We start from the raw sequence: 5,692 nt of genomic DNA on the forward strand, positions 1-5,692 counted from the left end.
ATGTCTCCAGATGAGCTGTAGGCTGTATTGATGTACAGGTGTCTCTCTTCTAACATTCCCGGTCAAACTGTTTATTCTACATCGAAAACATCACCTACAGCAGTTTCGTAGCGCGCTACGAAACTGCTGTGTGATTTAAAAAACACAGTCTTCCTCTAAATTCCTCACAAAATTGAATAGCTGCTGTTTGCTAGGCTTCACGGTTCACCATTTGAACTATTCATACTTGAAAAAAGCCAGCCTATAAATAACCAACTGCTCATATTCATCCTTGAAGACCGACAACCCCGCAAGCAAGTCTGCCACCAACATTTCCTGTGCTCTTACTCAGTTCATGGCCACCTTTGCCAAGATCATGTCTGAGCACAGCATATACGAACAACTTTTTTCTCACAACTCCCACTAATAATGTAATCCCTCCCATTCATATAATATGCCCGAGTATAGTTCTGAGCACTTCCTGTAGGAGCAATGTCAAATTTCATATGTAGCCTTCCATCCACAGCTAAGTGTTGCTTGACCTCATTATCCACAGCTGAGGAAAGGATATAATGATCATCACGAGAAAAGCACACCATCACATTCCCTCTTAAGCTGGTCGTTGTATACAAAGGATGTGTAGGCTTTTGTCGTAAGTCCCACGTTTTGATTTCCTGATCAAATGATGAAGTCGCAAACAAGTATGGGGAATGATGAGCAAACTTTACCACATTTATATGTTCACGGTGGAGATCTTCGAAAACTTGTAACCGTTTTCCACTGCACACATCATACAGAGCAACATGTTTTGAATATCCACTAGCAAGGAAATAATTATCTGTTGCATTAATATGGACAGATGTTAATTTCTCAAACTCTTCATATGTGTAAGTGGCAGGGTTTCTACTGCTGCTGCCTGCACCATATCTGGAAGGAAGAACAGTTGAGCGCATTCAGTTCACATCATACAGTTGTAATGTGCCATTGTCAGAGCCAACAATAAGCTTGGAAGGGTCCTTGTTGAACCAACAGAGACCAAGAATACTATGATTTGCTCCAACTGACTGAACATGGCCGACAATTTTACCACTTTCATGGTTGATCACAACCACTTCCCCATCCAAAGTCCCGAAGACCATCAAACTAGCATCAGATGGATGATACTCAAATTGTCTGGGCCGAAACTTCTTGTTAATTTCTGTAGAATTTTCAGTAGAGTTCCTTTTCAATTTGGAAATAGGGTAAATGGCTGGCCATGCACAAGAGGCCATTTTGGCTGCACAAATAAATCTGGAAAATGAAATAGCATTACCATTGCTTGTGCCTAGTCGCTTTCGCTTGCATGGCAAAAGTATTCCAGAGCCTATTCCAGTTTCACGCCCTTTTAAAATGTTGAAAACACTTTCTTTCCTTTATAATAGCCCTCATATAAAACAGCCATCTGCGTCCATGAAAGCAGTAATTTTTCTCAACAAACTCAGAGTGACACGCTCAACGAGCATCTTTTTCCGCTCACCAGAAAGACTGTCAACATACCCAATTATTCTCTCTAACTGTATTTGGCACTCGAAGGCCAGAATCTGAGCCAAATTGTGCAATTCATGGCTTCCAATATTCTGTAGACATTGGTGGATCAAATCCTCTAAATCCTCTGTATGTTCATCCATAGGTCAAATCCTCTGCGCCTCTCAGGTAACTGCTCTATTTTCTACATGGATGTCTGCCCGTTTGTGGTCCTTCTTATCGAACAACTCCTCGACTACCCATTCTTTCTTAGCAGAAACTGCAAGATAGAGACTTTACATCCTCGGAAATCTGAATTCATAGACTTTACGATACCAATCACCACTGTAATCAGAAGTATTTACATGAGAAGATGAAACAGAATGCTCAGGTAAGTAAGGGACATAGTAACAAGAAGGATCATAGTAATATTCATTTGGACCCATTGAATCGTATTGTTCAGAGCCACTTTCTGGATCTGTATATGGCAGGACAGAGGCTCGGAGCTCTGCTTACGTATTCATTGCTTTGCCTCTAGCAGATACAGTCACAATACCGTTTGCATCAATGTGCTGGTGGAATGACCTTGACTAATACGACCCCTTTTCCGGCAAAGAGAAACAAATGTCAACCAGGTGTCTATGTCCTCTGTCGGTGGAAGAACTAGTGCACGAACAACTAGTAATGTTTGCCAAATCTTAATATTTCAAAAGCTCATCACTGACACGTACATGATCCCACAACCATGTATACTTGAAGATGACATATGCCCTACCTTTTAGTCGATAACCAGCTTATACTTCATGAGAGGAATTCACATTTATACAAGCATTTTTATCCTGATTAACAAGCTTTAAACTCTCACTAAAAGGCAAGCAAGCCTGTAGCCATAACTCAGATGAATTACCAACTTCACCATCAATTTGCCAAAACAGGCTTTTCCAAGCATATATCGTATTCCCACAAAACCCACAGGAGACAAAGATGATATGGGTGAGCAATGGTTTCGGACAAATTCCCAATTTCGTAGCGCAGCCAGTGCAAATTATGAATTATGCGCTACGAAACCACCTAAACAATTTGCGCTGCGAAACTACTAAAAGGGTTCATGTGCTTATTTGCAGACAATTTAGCATTGAAATTTTGTCAGTGATAACAGAACCCTTTGAGAAATGGGCTCTAGATTTCGTTGGACCTATTAATCCACCATCTAAGCAAAAGAAGTATATATTGGTTTGCACTGATTATGTTACTAAGTGGGTAGAAGCTAAGGCATTGCCTTTGCCACTGAAAATTCAGTTGTTCAATTTCTTTTTGAGGATATTTTTACTCGTTTTGGTGTCCCAAGAGAAATTGTGACAGATCAAGGAAGCCAATTTACATCTAAATTGATGGAGAAGCTGATGGAGGAATACAAGATCAAGCATAGAACATCTACTCCATACCATCCGCAATCAAATGGTCAAGTGGAATCTACAAATAAAGTCCTTGAGGGCATTATCACCAAGACTGTTCATCTTCATAGAAGAGATTGGGCGGAAAGGCTTCCTGAAGCCTTATGGGCCTATAGAACTACATGGAGAAACACAACAGGACATTCTCCCTATGAACTTGTTTATGGGAAAGAAGTCTTGCTCCCCATTGAGTTCCAAATCAAGACCTTCAAGATGGCAGTTCAATTGGGGATGAGCCTATCAGAAGCTCAAAAACACAGAATGGACCAGCTAAATGAGCTAGATGAAATGAGACAAGATGCAATTCTAAGGACCGATCTAGTTCAGCACCAAAGAACTAAATGGCATGATCGACATATCAAAGAAAGAAAGTTTCAGAAGGGAGATTGGGCACTATTGTTTGATTCCAAGTTTAAGGACTTCAAAGGAAAATTTAAAACTCATTGGCTTGGGCCATATGAGATTGATGAAGTCTTTAAAAATGGAGCAGTTCGAGTGAAGACCATTGATGAGCTTCAGACTCCTCTCATTGTGAATGGCCATAGATTGAAAGTCTACCATAAGCCACTCTCAAGAGAGGAATTTGTTAAGTTGTTCCAAGAAGGTTCTGCAATGAGGCTAGTGGAGAAGAATTCTTCTCCTCCATCAGCCTGATCTTTGTTTCTTTCAGTTAAAAAAAAAAAAAAAAAAAAAAAAAAAGAAAAAAAAAAAGGAAAAAAAAAATCTCTCTTGTATAAGCCTGAAAACCAATCTTGGATTGGCAGTCTTATGCAGAAAATATGAAGTGAAAATCAGGGTCACCTGACGCTTTATATTTTCTCTCTTTTTTCTGTCCATCTCATCCATCTCATCATTTTCATTCCACCTCATTTTCTTTCAGTCCATTCACTCCATCTCATTTTCACCAATAAAGTCCCTCTAAGGACTATTTCATTCAATCAAGTTGTTTTAATCCTCTTTGTGTAGGCAGAAAAGTGTTGCTGCAATTTCCACAGCTAGGAGCCAATTCCGCAGCTGATATCAAGATTCTGCAGCTAATACACTCTGTTCCTGCAACGAAAACAAACTCTGTTTCAAAAAGAAAAAAATCTGCAGTCAAAAGCACCAGCATCATTAAAAGAGCAAGGACATATGGCATACACAAAGGCAGCAATAAATCAAAGGTTAGGGATCAAAATGCAATGATACGAAGGTATGTTCAAAATTTCTAACTAACAGTCATATCATTTATGTATGGTTTTTCGGATTGTGGTAGGAGGCATGTAATGTAATGATTAACAAGATCCCCGTCCACTCCTCATAATCCTCAACCATTACGCTGCGTAATCCACCTCACTGCCTTCCTAACGGTTCCCTAATCGTTGTGATTTGAACTTAATACGGCCTGCTCTCTCTCATCAATTCTTCGTACCAGAGTGACGTGTACTGTTGTACCACGACTCTCCAATTGGTTATTCCGCAGCCAAGTGTACGCAGCCACCCGACGTTCAGGGATTCGGCCGTTGTATCCTCTACCCATAACTCTGCTTCTCGCATGCATAACCTCATCTTCGCATTGTTATTTACGCCCTCACCGTTTTCACTTCCGGTTTCATTCATCACGCTGTTTCACCGTGAACATACTCTGTTCTATTCCTCACCTCTCCGCTCAAAACCCTGACCACCAGTTTCGTAATTGCATCACGGCCATTCTGCTGTAGCCGTAAAACCACTGCTGACCATTCTGCTGTAGCCGTAATACCCACTGCTGAGCACTGTTTTCCCGTATAAGCTCTCTCTCCCGTGTTCGAACAACGCTGTCAGAGCAACAGAAGAGCTGGTAACCGAAATGGGCAAGTTATTAAGGGCAGAGCCGAAAGGTTCTAAGTTTTTAGACGGTTACCCACAAACGAAGAATGCCCTGCAGAAGGCCAAGTGGTTAAAATTTATTCAGAAGTTCAAAGGATATCACAAGGAAGTCACCAAGGCCTTTGCTCGGTCGTTTGATGGAAAAACAAATGTTGTGGAGATTGGAGACCTACAATTCACTGTCACCGAGAGCAGCTTGGCTCAAGCAACTGCTTTGCCTCGTACTGGGGAACGTTGGTTCAAAAATCAAACTGTTGAAGGCTAGGAGTGGAAGAACATGTTGAAAAATCCAGGTATGGATACCACTATCTTCACCAAAGGAATACCTGTAAGTGTCATTAAAAAGGAATGGACTGCCTTACTTTTGCTAGTTCAGAAATTTTTAACATGTGAAGGCATATTTGGTGTAATGTATGTTTATCACACAAAGATAATGATGCATTTTATGGGTGAACATACCATCAATCTTCCTTATTTCTTGCTGGCTAGTCTGAAGAAAATGAGTGCCACTGTTCAGAAAAATGTGGGAAACATTGAGCCCCACCTATATCACCATGGACTCATTAAAATCTTGATTGAGGAACAGTTGAAAATCAGAAAGGATACATGGGAGAAATTCCTTGTTAGAAACCATTTTCAAGAGGCAGCAGAAGCCTCTAGTAGCTCTCCTAGGGTGCCAAAAAGAAGTAGAAGAAAAGGGAAAGAAATAGTTACCCAAGAAGAGACTGCTGCCCAAGACACTGCTGTAGAAGTTGAAGAAACTGCCCAAGAAATTGTTACAAAAACTCTTCAGGAAATTGCCCAAGAAACTGTTCAAGAAACTGTTCAAAAGGAAAAGAAAAAGGGAAGCAGAACAAAAAGACAAAAGGAGGATAAAGGAAAAGCTATTTTGCAAGAGTCATACCCTT

At 40.6% G+C, this 5,692-nt stretch overlaps 1 pseudogene; it reads right to left on the reverse strand.

The window, feature by feature from the left end:
• Positions 1-353: 353 nt before the first annotated feature.
• On the reverse strand, positions 354-932 carry LOC149232735 (protein DWD HYPERSENSITIVE TO UV-B 1 pseudogene; annotated as a pseudogene).
• Positions 933-5,692: the final 4,760 nt, after the last annotated feature.

Source organism: Pinus tabuliformis, chromosome J (assembly GCF_031772625.1).
Source record: "Pinus tabuliformis cultivar Carrire ecotype Pingquan chromosome J, CPIR1, whole genome shotgun sequence".
NCBI lineage: Eukaryota > Viridiplantae > Streptophyta > Pinopsida > Pinales > Pinaceae > Pinus > Pinus tabuliformis.